The following is a 25,383-nucleotide window of genomic DNA, read 5'->3' on the forward strand; positions in this document are numbered from 1 at the left end:
TTTTTACACCATTAGAAAAGAGCTTCTTAGATCACACAGATGACAAGAAAAGCATTGAAGGAAAAGCTAGAAAAGGGTTTAGAGAAAAGGACTTTTAGAAATGATTATGCTATTACTGAAATAAAAACACAAGGGAAATTAGCTTTAGATGTGCAACACGTAGGGACGCTTTGTGTGTATAGACCTAAATCTAGCACTGACACTTTATTTGGAGGAACGATTGAATGTAGACATGTGTTTTTGTTTCGGAGTAAATGGACACCTATGTTGAATGGACAGGATCCAGCGATTCCTGGTATATATTACATTTGTGGACCTAATGCTTATTACCACCTTCCAAGAGGATGGTATGGCACATGATATTTGGGAATAGTTTTCCCAAAGATATTCCAACTTGATGACTTGATAAGATTTCTGAAAATGACTGAGTTACATCACATTAGAGAAAAGTGAGAATCTCCTTCAGGTATAGTGGTAGTAATATTTGGAGCAATGATTCCTTCAGTAGGAGTTGTTCTGAATTTGATAAAGATTAAAAAGTTGTCTACTAATGTGGATCACATGTTGACAAATTTTTCAGGAGCCATGATCCTGATAGATACAGAAATGGCTGCAGAAAGAGGTGTGACTCTTCAGAACCGCCTTGTGTTAGACATTCTTTTAGCAAAGGATGGCAGAGTTTGCAAAATGCGTAATTCTAGGCATTGCTGCTCATATATTCCTGATAACAGTAATTAAATTAGAAGCTTGCTTACTAATTTTACTAATGAAAGTGCTGATTTGAAAGAATTGAAAGAACCAGGTGTTTCAGAGAAAGTTGGCAAAGGATTTGTTTCAGTGGGAAATTGACTCAGCAACATTGGGAAAGCGATATTATTGAAAATAACACAAGGGATATTGATTATTGTGACTTGCATAATTGGAGCATGGGGAATATGTAAATTGTGTAGACCGATTACATTGAAGAAAATTGTTAGAAATAGGGTCTTTGGTTGGCAGTCGGGTTACCCCCGGTCCAAGCAAGGACCCTCACTCTAGTCAGGGTAAGGAGAATCACCCTCAGTTTACCCCCACTCACCCTCTTCATAGCTTGGCACGAGCAGGTAGGCTTAACTTCAGAGTCTAGGTGTAAAGTATTTGTACCAACACACACAGTAATCCAGTGAACCACTACAAAATGACACAACACAGGTTTAGAAAAATATTCAGGCCCTCATTACAACCCTGGCGGTCGGTGTTAAAGCGGCGGTAAAACTGCCAACAGGACGGCGGTAAAAAAAATGGAATTATGACCGTGGCGGAAACTGCCAACATAGACAGCCACTTTAACACTCTGACCGCCACAGCGGTACAAACAAACAGCATGGCGGTCACCGCCAACAGACAGGCGGAAGACAATGTACCGCCCACACTACTATGACAGGCCAATCCGCCACCTTTTCTGGGGCGGATTCAACGCGAACAAAAACACAGTGGAAACAGGACTTGGAAGGGGAAACACTCACCTCTACACATTCCATGAGGAACCAGGACGCCATGGAGCCTGAACTCCAAATACTCCCTGTGATTGTCTTCCTGCTCCTCTACCAGGAGCACGACATACGGCGGCGACAACCACGGTGGGTACTGCACCTACGACACAGGGGAGGGGGGAGGGAAAAGAGAGTAACACACACACGCAACACCCCCACCCCCACCCTCACCCACGACAACACACACACCATTATATGCTGAAACATTACATTTACACCCCCCAACCCTCCCTGGAAGAACGCAAGGACAAAAGGAAATTAGTTGAACGATTGTAATCATGTAAAATCCATTAATCAAAAATGTATATACACTATAAACAAATATGTACACCAAGAATTAAAGTCCAGGTACTGCACCAATATAGTCCATGGACCACTGGGCCCAAAATGCATGGGCGAGGCCCACACAAGATACCTGATCGAAATGGAGAGAACACTGCAGGGGCATCAGATCGAAAAAAAACACAGGCACCTCAGGGGGAACGGAAGGGGGGCACCTCAGCCGCATGAGTGCACGACGCCAGTTCCACGAGGGGGCTCCATACCCATTGATGTATCCTGGGGAGTGCAAAGCCACAGTCTCTCAAGTCTCTCCAGTGGGTGGGTTGCCCACTGCTTTATCCTGGGGAGTGCAAAGCCACAGTCTCTCAAGTCTCTCCAGTGGGTGGTTTGCCCACTGCTGCATCCTGGGGAGTGCAAAGCCACAGTCTCTCAAGTCTCTACAGTGGGTGGGTTGCCCACTGCTGCATCCTGGGGAGTGCAAAGCCACAGTCTCTCAAGTCTCTCCAGTGGATGGGTTGCCCACTGCTTTATCCTGGGGAGTGCAAAGCCACAGTCTCTCAAGTCTTTCCAGTGGGTGAGTTGCCCACTGCTTTATCCTGGGGAGTGCAAAGCCACAGTCTCTCAAGTCTTTCCAGTGGGTGGGTTGCCCACTGCTTTATCCTGGGGAGTGCAAAGCCACAGTCTCTCAAGTCTTTCCAGTGGGTGGGTTGCCCACTGCTTTATCCTGGGGAGTGCAAAGCCACAGTCTCTCAAGTGGATAACAGTCTCCACTGGTTCTGGAGGGGGCTTTGTGCCCAGAGTGCTTCATCCTGCCAAGGACTGAGGAAGTGGATGTCTTTCTCCACTGGCTCTGGAGGGGGCTTTGTGCCTAGAGTGCTTCATCCTGCCAAGGACAAAGGTAGTGGATGCGATACTCCACTGGTTCTGGAGGGGGCTTTGTGCCCAGAGTGCTTCATCCTGCCAAGGACTGAGGAAGTGGATGTCTTTCTCCACTGGCTCTGGAGGGGGCTTTGTGCCTAGAGTGCTTCATCCTGCCAAGGACAGAGGTAGTGAATGCGATACTCCACTGGTTCTGGAGGGGGCTTTGTGCCCAGAGTGCTTCATCCTGCCAAGGACTGAGGTAGTGGATGTCTTTCTCCACTGGTTCTGGAGGGGGCTTTGTGCCCAGAGTGCTTCATCCTGCCAAGGACTGAGGTAGTGGATGTGACACTCCGCTGACGGTGGTGCAACATGCAAGCTGGTCAGTCCCCTGGAACTGACCACCAGCCTCATACGAATGACCACTGGGGATGGCAGCCATGTCTGCGGTGGAGCCACTGGCTCAGGATGTGGCGTGGCCGCTGGCGGCAGGCTTAGTAGCGGCGATGCTTGCAGCGCTCATTGGGCAGCGGTGCTGGTGGGGGGCTCACTGACCTCGGTGCTGGTGACTGTGTCATAAGCGGCAGTGCTGGTGGGGGACTCACTGACCTTGGTGCTGGCGGCAGTGTCCTGAGCGGCGGTGCTGGGGGGGGGCTTACTGACCTTGATGCTGGCGGCGGGGTCCTGAGTGGCGGTGCTGGCGGCGGTGTCCTGAGCGGCGGTGCTGGTGGCGGGCTCACTGACCTTGGTGCTGCCGAAGGGCACAGTGTCTGCGGTGCAGGTGAAGGGCTCAGTATCTTAGGTGCTGGCGGCGGTGCCCATGGCAGCGGTGCATGTGGCGGTGCCGGTGGCGGTCTTGTCCGCCGTGCAGGTTGGCGGCGACGTTGACTTGCCTTTCTTTTTCAGGCCCTTCCCCACCTTGGATGGTGGTGCAGCTGTCTTGCCACTCTAACTGTTGTCCTGACTGAGCCCTTGGTGGCAGGTGTTTTGGCTTTCTCCCTCCGGGATGTGGGCAACTTCTTCTGTTTTGGAGGTGGGGGAATGTCCTTAGCCTCGCTCCTTGGGACACTGGCAGCCCTGCTGCTTGGCGCACTCCAGAATCCGGTTACTGCTGGCAACACTGTGCCCGGTGATGTGGTGGCTGAGGTGCTGGATTTGGACCTGGAAAGGCGGGCCCTGGGCGACAGAAGGAGTGGGGGAGGTGAAGGGAAGAGGTCAAGGTTTGACAGGAAAAGTTTTTTAGACACACTGGGATGTGTAGATGGAGGGGGTTTGGGAGTGGAGGAAGAGGTAGTGGTTGTAAGAGGTGTTCGTTTGCTGACTTTGGGTAAAGGTGCATGGGCTGGAGGCTGTTGTGAGGTTGATGGCTGTTGGGTGGGTGTGTGACTGCGTTTGTGTAGTTTGGGAGGAGGGCTCACAGACACACTGGTAGAGGACACAGGGGATGTGTGAATGGTAGTGGGGTTGGTGATTGCACGTGAGCGGTGTGTGTTGATGGGCGTGCTGGTGATGGAGGTAGTGGCTGAGGATGTAGTGCATGGAGGTGTGAGTGGAGACGTGACAGGGAGGGAAGAGAGAGACGTGGAGGAGGGGGACACAGTGGAGGTAGTGGATGTTGGTATGTGTGCATGGGTATGATGCTTGTGTGAGTGCCTGTGGGATGTGTGGTGCTTATGTTTGCCAGAGCTACCCTGGTGTGTTGAGGTGTGTGCATGCTGGTCTGATGGTGTGCTTGGGATAGGCTAAGGTACTGGGGATTGGGTATGGGTGGAGGAAGTTGGAGGGGGGAGGTTGGACACAGGGACAATGGCTGCCATCAGTGCTGAGGCCAGATTCTGAAATGCTCTCTGTTGGGCTGCCTGGCAGGAATGAATGCCCTCCAGGTATGCATTTGTCTGTTGCAACTGCCTCTCTACACCCTGGATGGCATTCATAATGGTAGACTGCCCAACAGTGAGGGATCTGAGGAGGTCAATGGCCTCCTCACTGAGGGCAGCAGGGCTGACTGGGGCAGGGGCTGAGGTGCCTGGGGCGAAGGAGATGCCCACCCTCCTGGGTGAGTGGCCACGGGCCACACGCTGAGGGGCTGGTGGGAGGGCGGTGCTGGTAAGGGGGTGGCGGCTGTACCTGTAGATGCAGGGGGCACAGAGGGGCCCGTCATGCAAGGGAGCTCCCATCAGAGGAGGAGTCAGTGTCGCTGGTCTCTGCTGCAGTCCCCCCGTGGAGCTCCCCTCGCCCTCCATCCCACTGGTGAATTCTAACTCCATAGTGTCACCCTCCAGGGCCATGTGGGATGCAGCTCCCTCCTGCTCCGGTGGCACAGCTCCTCCGCCTGGTGATGCTAATGCACACAAGAACAGGGAGACCACAAAAAGGGGGGGAAGAAAATAGAAAGACATGTTCAGTACATGCAATACCGCTACCGCTGGCGGACACTACAGACACAGAAGCCCTCTGCACGAAGCCATGCACTTAGAGTTCCCTAATTCCTCACAGAGACATGGGGTACATGACCTATGCCAGATTGCTGCCCACATGGAAGTCACAGGAGCCTGACTAGGTGTAGATGGCTCTTACTACTGGTGGGGTTGGGGTGCCACTTAGCCTGCCTCACAAAGGGTCCTTGCCTACAAGGCTCGCCCTAGCCTACGGGAACCCACAGCCCACCTACCACACCCAGACACCTCCAATACACGCAGAGTCAGATGGATGTGACTGTACTCACCCCCTTGTGGCTCCTGTGATGCCCTCAAGCGCCCATCCAACTCCAGTTACGCCACCGCCAGGATCCAGAACATCAGGGGGGTCATGGTGCAACGGGCACCCCTCCCACATTGGGAGGCCATCCCCAGCTGGGCCTCCGTCGTCTTCTTGCTCTAGCGGCGAATGTCCTCCCATCTTTTACGGCAGTGGGTGATCCGTCTGTGGTGGACCCCCAGGGCACGGACGTCCTTGGCGATGGCACGCCAAATATCCTTCTTCTGGTGGGCGCGGACCTACAGGAATAGTACAGGGGAAAAGGTACAACATTATTTGTTTGGACCGTCACAGTCATGGGCCCACGTTCCCACCCTTGCCCTGCCGCACATACACTCACTGTCGGATCATGCACGCCTCATCCCCCCCCCATCTCCCATCCACACAACTCCAAACAGGCATTGCCCATACAGCATGCTCACAGTGTACTCACCTGTTTGTCTGGAGGACTGTAGAGTAGCGTGTACTGGGGGAGGACCCCATCCACTAGTTTATCAAACTCCTCCGATGTGAAGGCAGGGGCCTTTTCCCCAGACACATGAGCCATCGTCGCTTCCAGACTGTGGTCACAGCAGCACTTGCAGTGTAGGTCCTCTCCTGTTGAAGATTAGGTATCAAGTGAGTGAACAGAGAGAAAATGGCGGTGGCGTACATCGTCATTGGCTCCTGGGACCCATAGGGTCCAATGTTAACCAATGCAGGAATGTGCAGCGGTCTTCGACCGCCTACCGCAACGGTGTACAATGCCAGCGCAGTTACCTCATATCCCCTTGTCCCACATTACAGGTCAGACAGCTGCCATTTCAGGGGGCCACATGGCATTATTTTTAAATGCGTCACGCATTTCTAGGCCTTGCATACACACTAAGACAGGCACATAGCGGATTGACAAATGTGTGCAATAAAGTTGTTGTTTTAGTACCTCAGTGTTGGCTGACCCTCTGCTCGCTGTTCTCATCCATAGGGCACGTCTGCTGGGGCACGTGATGAGATGGCGGCATCCTCCGGTGTACAGACCGCTGGTGGACCTGTCGACAATGGAAGAGCGACATGTAATTGTCACCTACCGACTTGATCGTGCCACAATCCAGGAACTGTGTGCCCAGTTGGAGCCAGACATGATGTCAGCTATCCGCCATCCCACAGAAATCCCACCTCTAGTGCAGGTCCTGTCAGTACTCCATTTCCTGGCAAGTGGGTCTTTTCAAACAACAGTGGCCATAGCATCAGGGATGTCCCAGCCTATGTTCTCAAACGTGTTGTCCAGAGTGTTGTCTGCCCTGCTGAAACACATGCTCAGCCACATCGTTTTCCCTCAGGTGGAGGATTTGCCTACAGTGAAAGGTGACTTCTATGCCCTGGGACATATCCCCAACATCATAGGTGCCATTGATGGGACACATGTGGCATTGGTACCCCACCGCAGGAGTGAACAGGTGTACAGAAACCGGAAGAGCTACCATTCGATGAATGTGCAGATGGTGTGTTTGGCTGACCAGTACATCTCCCATGTGAATGCCAAATTTCCTGGCTCAGTGCATGACGCTTACATTCTGAGGAATAGCAGCATCCCTTATGTGATGGGGCAACTCCAGAGGCACCGTGTGTGGCTAATAGGTGAGGACAAGGACCCTATACAGTGTGAATAGTTGCCTGGGTCTGGGGTTGTCCCTAATGGTTAGTGTGTGTCTAACAGTTGTCCCTCGACATTTGCAGGTGACTATGGCTACCCCAACCTGTCATGGCTACTGACCCCAGTGAGGAATCCCAGGACAAGGGCAGAGGAACGCTACAATGAGGCACATGGGTGAACTAGGAGGGTTATAGAGAGGACCTTCAGCCTCCTGAAGGCCAGGTTCCGGTGCCTCCATATGGCAGGTGGTTCCCTATACTACTCACCGAAGAAGGTGTGCCAGATCATCGTGGCCTGCTGTATGCTGCACAACTTGGCTTTGCGACGACAGGTGCCTTTTCTGTAGGAGGATGGTCCAGAAGGAGGTCTTGTGGCAGCTGTGGAGTCTGTGGACAGTGAAGAAGAGGAGGACATAGACAACAGAAACACCGTGATCCGGCAATACTTCCAGTGAGACACAGGTAAGAAGACATCACTGCCTCCTACATCTGATAAAATTGTTCGACCTGTCGTCAGTCTGTCACATTCACCCAGTGTATGGACCCTAATTTGTCACTTTGCCTTTCTATTTCACAGATGTGGGTCCCACTGTGTGACCTCTGCTATGTTACCTCATTGACTAGAGTTATGTGACATAGGTATGTTGACAATACAATGGATATTGCTATTTCCCTCAGTTATTGCAAATACACATTTGTTTAAGCACAGACTGACTCCAGATTGTTTTGTGATTCAAGGGTGTTTATTTAAGTGGTAAATAGTGGAGGGGGTTGTAAAATGGTCAGGGGTGATGGTGGAGGAATGTCCATGGCAGAGTCCAGTTATTTGTCTCACAGGTGCATTGTCCAAAGGGGCATAGGAAGTGGAACTAGGGCAGTTTAAGGATGGACAGGGTGACAAAGTGGTACAGAAGGATGACATTCAGGGTGGTCTCATTTCTTGGCGGGGGTCTTGGCATTGTTCTCTGTCTTTGTCCTGGATCTCAGGGACCGCTTGCGGGTGGTTCTCCATCTGCAGGGGGTGGGGTGCTGGTGTTGTGGTCCTGTGGTGGTGCCTCCTGTCCACTAGCGCCGGCAGCGGTGGTGGGCAGTTAATCGTCCAGGCTAGTGTCAGGGGCCCCTTGTTGTGCCACAGTGTCCCTCCTGGTGTTCACGAGGTCCTTCAGCACCCCTACAATGGTGCCCAGGGTGGTGTTGATGGACTTGAGTTCCTCCCTGAACCCCAAATACTGTTCCTCCTGCAGCCGCTGGGTCTCCTGAAACTTGCCAAGTACCGTTGACATCGTCTCCTGGGAATGATGGTACGCTCCCATGATGTTGGAGAGGGCCTCGTGGAGAGTGGGCTCCCTGGACCTGTCCTCCCCCTGTCGCACAGCAGACCTCCCAGTTCCTCGGTTTTCCTGGGCCTCTGTCCCCTGAACCGTGTGCCCTCTGACACTGCCCCCAGGTCCCTGCTGTTCTTGGGGTGGTGGGTTAGCTTGGGTTCCCTGTAGTGGTGGACACACTGCTGCTTGATGTGCCCTGGGGACAGAGGTATGGGCCCGCTGGGTGGGTGCTTTGATGGTGTTTCCTCAGGGGAGAGGCTCTGTAGTGGCCTGTGACTGTGTGAGGGGAACTGACTGTCCCGAGGTCCCAGATGGGCCGGGCTGGTCATCTAGATCCAGTTGGACAGAGCTGCTGTCATCACTGTGGGCCTCTTCTGTGGGGGGAGTTCAATGTCTGGAACCTCCTGTCCGGTGACGTTGGGTAGGGGTCCTGCAGGGGTGTAAAGGCATGATTATTGCATCTGTGTGCCATGGTGTGCAATGGGTGGGTGACCCTGTACCCCAGTGCTTACATTCTTGTGTAGGACCTTGTGTGGTAATTGTTTTGGGGTCTGTGTGGGTATGTGTAGTAGACATGCATTGGTGATGGGTGTCCATGCTTTGTTGTTGCATGCAGGGCTTGGTGTTGGGATGTGTGGTTTGTGATAGTGGGACATATGTGAGGAGTTGGAGTGATGGGGGTGAGGGCGAGGGTGGGGGTATGTGATAGCATGCAGGCAGGGTGGGGGATGAAGTAGTGAAAGATTTGACTTACCAGAGTCCATTCCTCCAGCTACTCCTACGAGGCCCTCAGGATGCAGTATAGCCAAGACCTGCTCCTCCCATGTTGTTAGTTGTGGGGGAGGAGGTGGGGGTCCGCCGCCAGTCTTCTGAACCGCAATGTGGTGTCTTGAGACCACGGAACGCACCTTCCCCCTTAGGTCGTTCCACCTCTTCCTGATGTCATCCTGTGTTCTTGGGTGCTGTCCCACTGCGTTGACCCTGTCCACGATTCTGCGCCATAGCTCCATCTTCCTAGCTATGGAGGTGTGCTGCACCTGTGATCCGAATAGCTGGGGCTCTACCCAGATGATTACCTCCACCATGACCCTGAGCTCCTCCTCAGAAAACCTGGGGTGTCTTTGCGGTGCCATGGGGTGGTGTGAGTGATGTGTGAGGTGGTGTGTGTTGTGATGTGTGGGGTGATGTTTAGGGGTGTGTGTTGTTTTGTGCGTGGATGTGTATGAGTGATGGTGTTGTGTGCCTCTGTATGCTGGTGTGGTCTTTGCTTTGCTGTCTCTCTGCTTCTTCCAAATTGTTTGTTGAAAGGGTTTGTGGGTAATGTGAGTGTGTGTTTTATATTGTATTGGGTGTGTGGGAGTGGTGTGTGTATGTGTATCAGGTGTGTGTATTTCGATTTGTCCAATGTGGTAGTGCTTTGTAAATGTGTGTGTATTTTGAGCTCGGTGGTATGTACCGCCAATGGAACACCGCGGTTGAAAGACCGCCGCGTGGATTCGTGGGTCGTGATAGTGTGGGCGTATTCCTGTTGGCGTGACGGTGGAGGTTTTGTTATCGCCAGTTTATCACTGACCTTTGGTGTGGCGGACTTGTGTGGGTGTTTAGATTTTGCCGGATTCTGAGCTGTGGGTCGTAATAGCTGTGGTGGGATTCCGCAGCCGCGGCGGTGTGTTGGCGGTCTTCTGCACGGCGGTAAGCGGGATTTACCGCCAATGTTGTAATGAGGGCCTCAATATTTTATCTAAATAAACATGACCAAATATGATAAAAAATCCAGTAAAAAAATACGAATTTGCACTTAAAAGTAAGAAAACAGTGATCTGAGGTGAAAACACTGCAAGTTGGTAAAACACGGCATTGTAACAAAGTCGTTCACGGAGTTGGTCGACCCCCAGGTACAGTACCTTTAGAACAAGTTGAAAACAGGCTGGTGCACGGAGTTGGGGAGAGCCGCTTTGCTGGATTCAATGCAGCATTGGTTCTGGAGCTACGGGGCAGGAAAACAGCGCGTCACGCTGCGCCGTTGGGTCCTCTCTACAGGGCGGTGGAAGTGAGGCGGTGTCAGATGCGAAGTCGGTCCCTTGGTTCCGGCAGATGCGAATCCGTCAGAGTTACGATGCTTTGCCATGACCGCTCGGGGTCGCTATGACATCACAGGGCTGCAGGCGCTGTGACGGCTTCGGAACGTCACCAACGTTGGACTTATGACACTTCGATGTCAACGGAATCAGGCGAATCAGCGTTTCAGCGACGCGAGGCCTACAGCGTCGTCGGGCTTCCACGGCCTCGGGGCAGGCGGCGTCACGGTTCCCGGGTAGCGGCATCAGCTCACAGGGTCGTCGGATTCGCACTCAGAGAGGTCAACGGCCTCGGGGCGAGCGGCGTCGCGATTCAGGGCAGCAGCTTCCTTCACAAAGTTGCATGGTGTCGTCCGGAGTCGGAAGACTGGTTTCTCTCCAGGAATTCACTTTCAGGGGTCCAAGAACTGGAATGGCTCCCTCTGACAAGCTAGAGTCCACAGCAAGTAGACTCAGTTCTGGTTTGTGAAGTCTTTGCTGTCACTGAGGCTTCAAAACAGGAGGCAAGCTCTGCTCCAAGCCCTTGGAATCACTTCTCAAGCAGGAATGCAACAAAGTCTAGTCTCTGTCTCCTTGCACAGGCAGAAGCAGCAACTGCAGGATAGCTCCACAAAGCACAGTCACAGGCAGGGCAGCACTTCTACTCAGCTCTTGAGCTCTTCTCCAGGCATAGGTTCCTCTTAAATCCTTGAAGTAATCTAAAATCTGTGATTTGAGGTGCTCTTATACCCCTTTCTGCCTTTGAAGTAGGCCTACTTCAAAGTAAAGTCTCAAGTGTCTGTAAGATCCTTTCTTGTCCAGGCCAGGCCCCAGCCGCACACCATGAGGTCAGAGGCTGCATTGTGGGAGGGCAGGCACAGCCAAGCTAGGTGTGAATGCCCACTCCTCCCTTCCCCTCTAGCACAGATGGCTCATCAGAATATGCAGGCTACACCCCAGCCTCCTTTGTATCACCGTGAAGGGAGAGGTGCAAGCAGCCCAACTGTCAAACTGACCCAGACAGGGAATCCACAAAACACACAGAGTCACAGAATGATTTAAGCAAGATAATGCCTACTTTCTAAAAGTGGCATTTTCAAACACACAATCTAAAAACCAACTTTACTAAAAGATGTATTTTTAAATTGTGTCTATCTGCTCCCAAATTCAGATTGAAAGCCAGCCCCCATGGTAAGCTATGAGAGAGATAGGCCTTGCAACAGTGAAAACCAAATTTGGCAGTATTTCACTGTTAGGACATGCAAAACACATAAGTACATGTCCCACCTTTAACATACACTGCACCCTGCCCCTGGGGCTACCTAAGGCCTACCGTAGGGGTGCCCTACATGTATAAAAAGGGAAGGTTTAGGCCTGGAAAGTGGGCACACTTGCCAAGTCGAATTGTCAGTTTAAAACTGAACTCATAGACACTGAAGTGGCAGGTCTGAGCCGTGTTTACAGGGCTACTAATGTGGGTGGCACAATCAGTGCTGCAGGCCCACTAGTTGCGTTTGATTTACAGGCCCTGGACACCTCTAGTGCACTGTACCAGTAAATCAAATATGCCAATCATGGAAAGCCAATTACATACACATTTGTTATAGGAGCACTTGCACTTTAGCACTTGTTAGCAGTGGTAATGTGCCCAGAGTAACAAAAACAGCAAAAACAGAGTGCAGCACACATCAACAACCTGGGAAACAGAGTCAAAAGTTAGGGGAGACCACGCCAAGGATGCCAAGTCTAACAAAAATGAAAAATGATCAGAGGAGGGAAGAAATGAAAACTGAAAATTTGTTTAGGGAAAATTCGAAGAGGGAATGAAGATTAATGGGAATAGGGATGACAGAATTTTAAGCCGAAGCAAAGAGAAAATTTGTGTGGGAAGATTTAGTGTAATGACACATTTAGTCATCAGAGGAGGGATTGTTAACGCTGAATTTTACTAATGATATTCATGTATTCTGGGTGTTGAATTTGCATAGACAATGAATTAATTTAGAGAAAAATAATGCACACACTTGAAGGTGCGTCCACCAGAGTGGCCGCAAATATTTACGAAGTGTACTTATTAATAGTTTATTAATATGAAATGTGGAGCTTATGTTTTATTAATGTAGTAATATGCCATATTAATGGTTATGTATTATGTATTAGCTTTATTAATCGTATGCCTTAACTCAGTGAGGTCTTGGGCCTAGTTGCACGGCCTCATGTGAAGTGCATTTCTTAGGCGACTAATAAAATGGCTGCTTAGAGAGTTACATTGTGATTTTCCACTGTGCTGACCAAGTGCTCTTAGCTGAAATTCGTTCTCATGAGAAACTGCTTGCTAGAAGATGATGTACTGGCTAGGATACAATTTTTATTGTAGTATGTGTAAGTCTGACCTTCCCAGGAGAAAACAATGGATGCACTGATTGGAGTGTAAGCTGCAACAAAATTGAGACCTGATGAACGCAATGACGAGAACGGGAGAAGAGGAGCCAATCATCGACATGTGAACTGTGAACTGTGTACTAGTGAAACTTGTAGATTTGGGGTTTAGTTTTCAATGGACTAAATGCAAAAATGCAATTCTTTGACTAATAAGGATGTGGGAAGTAGTTTTGGGAAATCTAACTTAGCCAGACTGCACTGAGAGGAGATTGCCCACTCTCCCCATTCTTCTTGAGAGTGTAGACCATTATTCCATTTTCCATGGGCCATTATTTTCTTGACCGTCCCGAGAAGAGACATGCTTAACTTTATTACTTAAAGAGACTTTTTCTTTTTCTGAACATTAATGCTGAATCCTGATGCCTTGCTGACCGATCTGATGCGCTATTGATGAAGACTGTCACAGCTTGCTGAACCATATTGAAGACAGGTATAAAGACAGTGTTACTGGTTGTTATGTCTATTTGCTTTTGTTTCTAAGTACCAACTTCTAATTTTGATAGAGGCAGAGTTAGTTGTTTTTCAAAATTTGTGTTGACTAAATTGTTTTGCATGAAGTCCAAACATGCTATTCTAATTTGATGTCAGTTAGGGTTCTCATTGATTATGCTTGCTACATGTAATAACAGCTGATGTCTTTCCTTTGCTGAATTCTAAATGTATGTTATTTTGTTTGCACAGTTATTCTTACTCTTAATTTGTACTGTAACCTTAGAATGTGTAGTGGCTCAAGCTTTGATTAGATTGCGTTTCTTTTGGTGCTTTGGGCATCCAGTATTGTTTCTGTAAGTTTATCAATTGATTTTAAGGCTAAGTTACGTAACATTAGCATTGCTAATATAGGGAAATAAACATTCTAACTTTTACATAAAGGTGTGGTTATTCATGGCCACAAGGTCATGGTAAGTGGAAATTACTGACTCCTATTGATTATTGATATCAATGATTGTTATAATTATTGATTTCTATTTGTACATCATTCATGGTGGGAAAAACAAAAGGTTCATCTGCCTATTCGCGTCTCCCTTGAAAGTTTACTTAATAAGGTCTGACGCGCTAACACCATCTTCTGCCTTAGAACCTCCATCGGGCATTTCGAGAGATGAAAGCAGAGATTTTGTATGCCCACTATAGATTGGGGAGCTTAAAGAAGTGATGCTTCAACTTGTGTTGGACCTGACGATTTTTTGTTGGAACTCAGTGTTGCAAGCATCCATCCACACTTTCTCAGCATTACACATCTTTTCTTCAAGGCCCTCTTGTAGCATGTTACACAATCTTGTTACATCTTTTTTCCCGAATAATTGTCAAAAAAGTCATCACTGCTGATGAGGACTTCCAGCCCCAAATATAGGCTTCCCTGAGCTCAAACCCTCATCAGCACTAATGAGCATTTAGTGCCTTAGTGGATAGTCCTTGGGATACAGGGGAACAAAAAACAAAGACCAGGAGAGACCGTTGAGATACACTCATAGCTAAAGACATCAGTCCCTGGGAAATGGGTAAATTGGTTATTATTAATTAATATACAATAGTATAGATGGTTCATTGAATATATTAAAATGCACTTCCCTCCACGAGAATCTGTTTATTTCCAGCCCTGAGGAGTCAAGGAGGTTGGCTCAGGGAGAGTGTCTACTATTCCCATAGAGTGACTAAATACAAGAGATACAACACAGTATGTATACAATTAAGGGAAACCAAAAGGTACATCAAGAAGCCATCAAAGTTGGAGCAAGGGAGGGAGCCAGATGCAAACTAATGAATGGGTTGAAGAAAACCTATGATGAGCAAGTTTTGCAGGCAGTGAGTGTTTGACCCTGCTGCCTTTTACAGTGCCTCTGCCTAAAACAACCCAGAGATGGAAATAATGTCATGATCTGTAGTAGAGGCCACTATCTTGGAGTCTATTTTAGTGTGAGTATGGCCATTGGCTCTACAAGTAAGCCTGATTTCTTGGAATGACAACTATTTGTACCATGCTAACCATGCCTTCACAATCTCCTACTCTGTCTTCATTGCTATAGCCTCCAAGTCCCCTGCTGTCTTAACCTTACTTGAACCTTGACATCTATTATAAGGAAAGGCCTCTTTATGCATGATTACCCCCATCCTCTATTTTTGGACTGATGCTGCTGGTTTTTTGACTGTTGCACTGGGGCCCTCTTAACCGGGCCCAAATGCATGTGCCCTGAGCCCTAAAACATGTTTAAATTTGCTACCTCATAATTGTCACCTTTAACTTACCTGTAAGTTGCTAGTATGTAGAAATCAGTGTACCCATGGCATGTAAGTTAAGTGTCAATAGTGGACTGCAGCACTTTTTGTGCCACCACTCAAGTGGCCACATAAAACATGACCTAGGCCTGCCCCAGAAGCCTAGCATGGTAGTTTTAAAACTGTAATTTCAGCCTGTTAAAATCACTGTGCTAACAGGCCTACACCTGCCTTTTTAATATGTATAAGTGACCCCTAAAGTAGGTTCTAAATACCTATAGGCCAGGGATCATGCTATTTAAAATGTAGAACAAATGCACCTAAGTTGTGCATGTCCCGGCAGTGAAACATCTGACAGGATGGCCTGGGGGAATGTGCCCACCAACTGCACATGCTTCAAGGGGGCATGCCCTGTCACAAGTGGATGTAAATCACACCTATGCCTGCCCCTGCTATTGTCCAAGTAGCTAGAGTGGCACCAACGCCAGTGGGTAAAAAAGTCTGTTCTAGAACTGGTTTGCAGGGGGAATTCTTCATTTCCCTAGGCATACATCAGTGGTGTAAAAGCAGGAAGAAATATTCTGCCATGCTGGATTTTGGCAGAGCAGGGCACCCTGAGATTGTTTAGGGCCAAACCCTACGACATGATGTCAAAGTGGGCGGGTGTGCACCTGAAAACTTTTGCCCTATAGGTTAGAGAGTCACCCCGACCCACAAGCTTGTGCCAGGCATAAAAGTAGCATCCTGGGTACCTTCTGCAGAGCACTGTTGGACCTGAGGAAGACAGAAGATGAGTCGCACCTGCTGAAGCCTTTGGGCTTCAGAAATAAGACTGCAGCTGCAAATAAGGTGTGGAAAGAGACTCCAAGAGCAAGACCTCGAACTTGCCACTATAGCCGGGGCTACCACCAGGGTCCCACACTCCAGGCAGCTGACGATGAGGAACCCGTTTTTGTCCAAACCTGCTGCCCGATCCACCAACAACCCCATCAATGAGATAAGTAACAAGGTACAGTTTCCAGCGGGATGAACTTAATGTGGTACCATATGCCTGCAATTTTAAATTTAACTAAATAAACATCAACCACTTATAATTACAATATAACCCTATGGGTCCTTCCTAGAAGAGATTAACTTGAGAATATAGGGAACTTTACTACATTTAGGATTTTTGCCTTGCCTTGTATATAAGTGGGTGTTCCACTTTCAGCATGGATGTTTGAGAGGTGAAATTGATCCATTTAGTGGCTTAGTTTAGGGTTGTTAGTATTGTGTGCATTGGTATATGTCTGTTGTTTGTGTAATATTTCTTCTAATTTTGGCATATTTGGTTGCCATATAGTAGGTGTTCATCAGTACCGTAACGGTTAAATCGCTGGTTATCCGTACATTGCTATAAATGGCTCATTAGAGGTGTCCGTTGTTGATGTTAGTGCCTTTGTACTTGATCGGAGAACCCGGAAGTGTATTTAACTTCCGGGTTCGTGTGCGCCCGGTCAGCGCACTCGCTTAGCGTCCGTACACGGTGACGCTGGTTTTTCTAAAGACCTATTTGGTGATGATTTGATCCGAAATATCTGGCTGAGTTACTGATACCGATTCAGAATTTTGACGCAACATCAATATTGAGGCAGTTTTTGATCACGTGAAGTCGATATGTAGTTAGAGAAATGCTTAAATCAATGTTTTTCTTTTGTAAAGTTGGTATACAGCTAGAGAAATGTGTAAACTAAGGTTTTGCTTTTCAGAAATAATGTATTGCTGTTGACTTTTTGATCGCTTTAGGTTTGTATGGGAAGTTGATGATTTTAATTATCTTTTTGATGGCATATAATGACTAGAAGTTTAAGCTATTTGATGTGAGTTTAATGAATAATAAAAACATTTTTTTTCTTTTCTTGACATTAAATCTGGACTTCTATTTTCGATATTAGATACGTTTGGAGCACATATTCATTTAGGTAATTTATATTACCGCTTGATACGGAATTGTTATGGACAATCAAGGTATTTTACCATAGTTTTTATTTTGGGTGCCCCCCGTTTTTTGCACTGTGGGCTGCATGTGGGTCTTTTTCTTGGTTTTTACTGGTTGTGGTTGGTCACTTAATTGCTCAGCATGTTGTGGGCTTGTGTGTGCCTATCTTTATTAGGTGTTTCCTTGATGGTGTTATTTATGAGGTGTATTTTAGTAGTGACTTTCCTCTCACGTAATTTAGATGATAGAATAGGTTGATTTAACTTCTTCATTGGGTGTTTACACATTTAATGTAAACTTGGTGTTTGAGCATGTTGGTTTTAACTCGTACATTATGTTTATGATTTCTAGCCCTGAAGAAGTCGTAGGGGATATAATATTTCCCAAGACGAAAAACGTGTTGGCTGGAATTGCATTTGTCTTTGGATCACTGACTATTTGATGTGAAGATGCATCTCAAATAAATTTTGGACTCATCGGATGATTTTACAACCTATTTGGTGTGATATGGACTGATTCATGAAAATTGTTATTCATAAGACTTGCATTTAATACATAATCTTTTTATATCTACAAGAGGGGAACCTCAGTGTGTGTTTTCTTAGTTTTTGAGGTTTTTCTATACCTCTAAGGGTGGGGTGTTTCCCTTGTGGGGTTACCCCGTTATAATACATAGGTTGGATTGGCTTCCTGAGCGCCATATTTCCTCATTTCACACCCCATTCTATTATTCAAGTAGCTAGAGTGGCACCAACGCCAGTGGGTAAAAAAGTCTGTTCTAGAACTAGTTTGCAGGGGGAAGTCTTCATTTCCCTAGGCATACATCAGTGGTGTGAAAGCAGGAAGAAATATTCTGCCATGCTGGATTTTGGCAGAGCAGGGCACCCTGAGATTGTTTAGGGCCAAACCCTACGACATGATGTCAAAGTGGGCGGGTGTGCACCTGAAAACTTTTGCCCTATAGGTTAGAGAGTCACCCCGACCCACAAGCTTGTGCCAGGCATAAAAGTAGCATCCTGGGTACCTTCTGCAGAGCACTGTTGGACCTGAGGAAGACAGAAGATGAGTCGCACCTGCTGAAGCCTTTGGGCTTCAGAAATAAGACTGCAGCTGCAAATAAGGTGTGGAAAGAGACTCCAAGAGCAAGACCTCGAACTTGCCACTATAGCCGGGGCTACCACCAGGGTCCCACACTCCAGGCAGCTGACGATGAGGAACCCGTTTTTGTTCAAACCTGCTGCCCGATCCGCCAACAACCCCATCAATGAGATAAGTAACAAGGTACAGTTTCCAGCGGGATGAACTTAATGTGGTGCCATATGCCTGCAAATTTAAATTTAACTAAATAAACATCAACCACTTATAATTACAATATAACCCTATGGGTCCTTCCTAGAAGAGATGCATAATTACAACAAGCAGAGAGACCTTTTTCAGTTTTAATGCCCGTCTCAGGAAAAAATTATTCTTATTCTAACAAGGAAAAGAAAATATGGTTCTGAATTACTGTAACCTGAATAAAGACATATGTATTTGAAAAAAAAACAGTCACCTCTATGCTTCACATGTGTAACTGTTTTTTACAAGTGACCATGAATTATATCTTAGTAACAATGATAAGCAGTATTTCAAGTCAATAGCATCACCCATATTCAATATGTGGTCTGTTCAATTCACCACTATGGTTCCCTAAAATATTGTTTTTTATGCATCGGCATGTGATTTATCAATACATTCTCTAAGGTGTCACTTCCTGTGATCTTATTCAGGTCATAGGATTTGGGATGTCATGTTTGCTTCCCCTGGCATTTTCATGAAACAATACCCATTAGAAAAGCATACACATAGTAGGACTTTCAGAACTAGAATTTTAGAATAGTGTTAAATATTTTAGTTTTGATGTAGTCATTAACATCCGAACTTCAGGAGACCTACAAAAACTACATTACAAAATAGAAACCTTTGTCTGAAAGGAAGTGACAAAAGAAATAATAACAAGCATTGGCAAAGCCAATAGCTCTGGTGTTGGGAAACATCCCCAACCACGACTCCCAAACAACAAAGTCGTGAACAACAAAAGCGGAACAACGCTTTTGTTAACCACAACTTTGTTGTTCTGTACCTTAACCACGCATGTGCTGAACAACGCACATGCGTGGTTAAGGCACAGAAGAAGGGAGTCGGCTTTGTCAGAGGACGCGATCAGGTATGTGGGGCTGGGGCTGTTTTAGGGGGGTGGGGGATTGGGGCATTTTTAGTTTTAGGGGCGGGGTGAGGGTCACAGTAGGTTTAGGGGCGGAGGTGGGGGGGCAGGGTATTTTTAGTTTTTAGGGGTGGGGGAGGGGTTGGGGTAGTTTAGGATTAGGGGTGGGGGTTGCTGTAGTTTTAGGGGTGGGGGTTGGTGTATTTTTAGTTTTTAATGGCGGGGTGGTAGTCGGGGTAGTTTAGGTTTAGGGGAAGGGTTGGGGGGGTCACTGTAGTTTTAGGGGCAGGGGTGGTGGAGTTGGGGTATTTTTGTTTTTTAGGGGTGGGGGTAGTTTAGGTTTTAGGGGGGTTGGGGTAGTTTTAGCGGCGTGGTGGAGGGGTTGGGGTATTTTTTGTTTTTACGGGCGGTTGCGGGTTGGGGTAGTTTAGATTTTAGGGGGTTGAGGGGTCGCAGTAGTTTTAGGGGCAGGGGTGGGGGGGTCACTGTAGTTTTAGAGGCGGGGTTGGGGTATTTTTAGTTTTTAGGGGCAGGGTAGGGGGTCGGGGTAGATTAGGTTTTATGGGGTGGGGGGTCGCAGTCGTTTTTAGGGGCGGGGTGGGGGTTGTTGTAGTTTTTGGGGTGGAGGATCGGGGTATTTTTAGTTTTTAGGGGCAGGGTGGGGGTAGTTTACGTTTTAGGGGGTGGGGGGTTGCAGTAGTTTTAGGGGCGGGGTGGGGGTCGCTGTAGTTTTAGGGGCTGGGCGGGGGGCCAGGGTATTTTTATTTTTTAGGGGTGGGAGGTTGAGGAAGTTTAGGTTTTAGAGGGTGTGGGCGGTTGCGGTAGTTTTAGGGGCAGGGTGGGGGGTCACTGTAGTTTTAGGGGCGGGGTTGGGGTATTTTTAGTTTTTAGGGGTGGGGGTCAGGGTAGTTTAAGTTTTAGGGGTGTGGGGCTCACTGTAGTTTTAGGGGGTCTGGGTATTTTTGGTTTTTCAGGGTGGGGTGGAGGGGTCGAGGTAGTTTGGGTTTTAGGGGGTGGGGGTTGTGGTAGTTTTAGGGACGGGGTGGGGCGGTCGGGGTATTTCAGTTTTTAGGGGCGGGTGGGGGTTTGGGGTAGTTTTAGGGACAGGGGTGGGGGTCGGTATTTTTAATTTTTGGTGGTGTGGGGTGGAGGGTCGCAGTGGTTTTAGGGGCGGGTAGTTTAAGTTTTAGGGGTGGGGGTTGGGGTAGTGGTAGAATTGTTTTTAGTGGTGAGGTTGAGGTGTTGGGGTACGATTGTTTTAGGGGGGAGGGAGTCGCATGCTGGAACCATGCATGCCGTTCACGCATGCCTTTAACAGGAATGCCTTTACTATGAAAAAGCGTTGTTAAGGTACTCGTGGTAAAGGCATTCGTGGTAACAACGCGGTCGTTGTTCCAACCTCATTGTTTAGGCATGCGTGGTTCCAGCATGCGTTGTTCCGACTCCTATTTTCTGGTTTTGGCTGCCAGCCTTTTGGCAATTCTTGTTTTGCATTTTGACAGTTTTTTAAAAATTCGGTTGTTTAGTAAGCTGCTGAGACCTCAGGGACCTTAACAAAAACATTAGCTAAAGACAAAAATATTGTTTTGCAATACGTAACTCATAGTGAAATCAGCTAATGGCTGAAGTAGACTGCCATATTGTCCCTTCATGCATGCTGGAGTGGGTGAAAGAAAAATGTGAACAGCACAACCACAGACTAATGGATGGAGTCTGTGTGAAAATTCCAAGAAGTGACACATACATTTATTAAAATCAAAAATGTCTTGACTAAAAAAAACTTTAAAAATCCAATTGGTCTGTCATTGGCTACCAGCCTCTTGCCTTTGAGAAAAGGAAGAAAGGAAGGAAGGAAGGGGGTAGAGGAACAAACAAAGGAAAAAGGGAGGGCAGGAAGGAAAAAAAAAAGAAGAAAAGAAAGAAAAAAGGAAGGAAGGCAAAAGGTAAAGAATGAAGAAAGAAGGAACGAAGAAGGAAGGAAGAACAAAGGGAAAGAAAGAAGAAAGGGGAAGGGAGAAAGGAAGGAAGGCAGGACAAAGTGAAATAAGTAATGAAGGAAAAAATGAAATGAGGAAGAAAGGAAGTGGAAATGGAGGAAGGAAGGAGGGAAAGATAGACGGGAGGAGGAGAAAGAAAATAGAGAAGGACGGAAATAGGGGAAGGAGGAAGGAAGGAAGGAAATTGGAAGAAAGCAGGAAAGAAGGAAAACGGTAAAATTAAGGAAGGAAGGAAAAAGGGGAAGTAGGAAGGAGGAAAAAAGAGGTAGGAGGAAGGAAAAGTGAAAAGAAAGATAGGAAGGAAGGAAGGAAAAAGGAGGGAAGGTAAAAGGAAAGGAAGGAATAAATGAAGAAAGAAAGAAAGAAAGAAAGAAAGAAAGAAAGAAAGAAAGAAAGAAAGAAAGAAAGAAAGAAAGAAAGAAAGATGAAATAAAGAAAGAGGAAAGAATGAAAAGGGAAAGAAAGAAAGACTGAAGGAAAGAAAGAGGCAAGAAGGAAAAGGTTAAAAGGAAGGACTGAAGGAAAGAAAGAAAGGGGCAAAAGTGGAAGAAATAAAAAATGAAGGAAAGAAAGGGGAAACATGAGTACAAAAATAAAGCACCCTCGTGAGCTAATTTTCAGAGTTCATGTGTGCTACTGGTATGGTGTGAAAAAGATGTGTCAGATAAACAAACACCACTTAAAAAGGAATTTAAAACAGCACTGGCAAGAGACAGGACCTGATAAAGCTGAACCTGCTCTCTCATCAGGCTCTACAAAAAAAGCAGCACTAAAGTAATAATAAAGTAAAAACAAAAACACTCACTGAAGGGAAGTACCTTGTGTGGGTATGTGCTTCTTGTGAAATGGCTAAATGCAGTAACTCAAAGTAAAGTTAGCCAGAGGCTGAAGTAAGCTGTCCCAATGCCCCATGTACGGTGCAGTGGGCGGAAACAAAATGCTTTATTACACAATAGACAAATGGATGAGGATGTATGGCTAAAATCCCCTTTAGGTAAGTATATTATAGACATATAATTTTAATAAAATCATCAGGTCTTGGCCAACGCCAGACCTAAAAAGACCAGGGTTTTGAATAGAAGAGGATTTCAAACAGATTGGAAATGCCAAAAGAGACTATGGCCCTCATTCCGACCCTGGCGGTCATAGACGGCCAGGGCCGCGGGTGACGGAAGCACCGCTTCCTTGCCCATTCTGACCGCGGCGGTAAAGCCGCGGTCAGAAAACCGGGTCCGGCGGTTTCCCCGGCTGGGCGAATCCGCCATGGCGGCGCTGCAAGCAGCGCCGCCATGGGGATTCTGACCCCCTTACCGCCATCCTGTTTCTGGCGGTTTTTACTGCCAGGAACAGGATGGTGGGAACGGGTGTCCTGGGGCCCCTGGGGGCCCCTGCACTGCCCATGCCAACGGCATGGGCAGTGCAGGGGCCCCCTAACAGGGCCCCAGAATGCTTTTCACTGTCTGCCTAGCAACTGCACCCGTCGCACACCTGCAACACCGCCGGCTCCATTCGGAGCCGGCTTCAGTGTTGCAGGCCCCTTTCCCGCTGGGCCGGCGGGCGCTACCTTTGGTAGTGCCAGCCGGCCCAGCGGGAAAGTTGGAATGGCCCCAGCGGTCTTTTGACCGCGGGGCGCCAAATGGCGGTTCCCTCCAGGCGGGCAGCAACCGCCGCCCGCCGGGGTCAGAATGACCCCCTATGTTTAGAAATAAAATAGTCACACTAAAGCCATATTTATCTATGTGTTCATTCTTGCTCATACCCTGCTCTCTTCTCATATATTCATCCATATTTACATCTTTTCATTCTTCAGTTCGTTCTTTCACCATTCTTTTATTCACACACTCTTTCTTTCACTAACCCAGCCACCATTTATTTTCCATTCTTTCATGTTTCGCTATTTCATGTATCCATTTATAATACAGCGCACCATGGCGGTCATTATAACAATAGCGTCAAAATATTTGACTCTATTGTGGCTCTTTGCTACACTAGTGTAAAAATGTCAGTGGTCCTCAACACTTGGAACCCCTCCCACACCCTCCAACCATGCACCCAACCTCAGCATCATCCTCGACTCCTCGCTCTCAATGAACTGCCAAATTAACGCCGTCTCATTCTCGTGCTTCCACATACTCCGCCTGCTCCAAAAGATTTTCAAATGAATCACGATTGAGTACAGAAGAACAGTCACCCAGGCACTCTTCAGCAGCATATTGGACTACGGCAACGCACTCTACGCTGGCACCACCCAAACACTCCAAAATAAACTGCAGAGAATCCAGAACGTCTCTACCAGACTCATCCTGGACAACCCTGCTGCAGCCACATCTGCGATCACCTGAGAGACCTTTGCTGGCTCCCAATCAACAAAAGAATCACCTTCAAGCGCCTCATGCTTGCAAACAAGGCCCTCCACAACATCGGGCCAGCATACCTCAACCAACCCCTGACCTTCCACACGCCCACCCAACATATCCGCTCCACCCAATTGGCCGTTGCCTCACCCCCAAAGATACACAAGAACTCAGCTGGAGGAATATCCTTCTCTTACCTTGCCACAAAGACCTTGAGCACTCTCCCACTGCACCTCAGGCAATCAACCGCACTACCTAAATTCAAGAAGGACCTCAAGACATGGCTCTTTGACTGAACTCCTACTACCCCTGTGCCTTAAGACCCTCGTGGGTGATTAGCCACGCTCTACAAGAACCTGACTGATTGACTGAAAGCACATTTTTGCATGAAACTGGCCTCTCGGGTTTCAAGCAGCCTACAGTGGTGGAATGGGAGAGGCCAGGGACTTATGTGGGGCAGGTCCAGTTAAAAACAGCAATGGATCCCTACCAACCAAACCATTCATTCTCTTGCAAGTAAAAACACGTTTCATCAACAATACTTGCAAGAACTCGAAAAGTAATATAAGACAGTATTGTGGTCCTTGTTACGTTTTACTTATTTGATTTTATATTGTATGGTATATCCAAACCTGTTTGTTTACGTTTCCCAGATGTGTTTTAGTAATTTATTTTGTTATACAGCTTGTGTTTTATGCAGTGCATCACACAAGTTGAGTTGCTTCTGATTGTTTGGGGGAGTTCAAGGTGTGGAAAGGGTTCATGATGGGGAAAATTGAGCGTTCCAAAGTTGAGTCTAAAAGCAGTGTGAGTTTCTTCCACTGCCTCTCACTGTGCCATAAAGGTCTTCAGAAAACATGCTCATACAATCTTTGGCTTCCCTACAGAGCACAGAGCAAAGGTCACAATTGTGCCATTTGATGATGCTGGTGACTTTAGTGCTAAATCAGAAATATATGTTCCTCACATTAATTTAGTAGCAGGGATGCCAAAGGTCGAAGTTGAAGCGCCTTATCAGACGTGTGTGGAGTGCCTTGGGTCAGCTGAGTGCACTGGGATAGCAGGAGGTGCTGATGTTGGTTCAGTACTGAATTACAGGCTAACTTTAGTGAGGTGCACTGGTAAGCTTATTTGAAGGTCATGCCACTGGAACAAGAGCAACCAGGCAATGAGGCATCTGAAATGTGGAGAGGGAGGTATACTTGCTTATTCACCTGTCTTATATAACACACCTGCAACTAGTTGATATTTGGGGGCTTTATAGCAAACCTCGCTTTGTCTCTAAGGAAGGTTACACAATAGAACCAGTGCTAAAATATAATATGCAAAACTGAAAAAATAGCTCAGACACTGAAAAATTAATCAAAAGCATCATTTTTTGCAAAACATTCATTTTACACAATGTCTGCAGCATGTGGACAGCTTACACCAACCTGGGGCAACAACTGCACTACATAAAGACTCTGACATGATGTGTCATCTTTTTCTAGAAAGGATGCAGAAAGTGCATGTGTGTAATAGGGAAAGTGCATTTGGCCAAGGCCTGCCCTAAGAGAGTTCAGGAAACACACCCAGCGTCTTCTTCCAGAAGATGCTTCCCTCATTCTGGAGGATGCAGCAAGCACACTCTTGTCAACTGGGACAATAAAAGATGCACAGTCATGCAAGGAGTGAAGGTTTCAGAAAAAGACAGATGCACTTTGTGCCAGTGGGTGTACAGGGACCATTTCCCTTTTCTATGGAGGCGTA

The sequence above is a fragment of the Pleurodeles waltl genome, chromosome 10, assembly GCF_031143425.1.
Source record: "Pleurodeles waltl isolate 20211129_DDA chromosome 10, aPleWal1.hap1.20221129, whole genome shotgun sequence".
NCBI classification, from domain to species: domain Eukaryota; kingdom Metazoa; phylum Chordata; class Amphibia; order Caudata; family Salamandridae; genus Pleurodeles; species Pleurodeles waltl.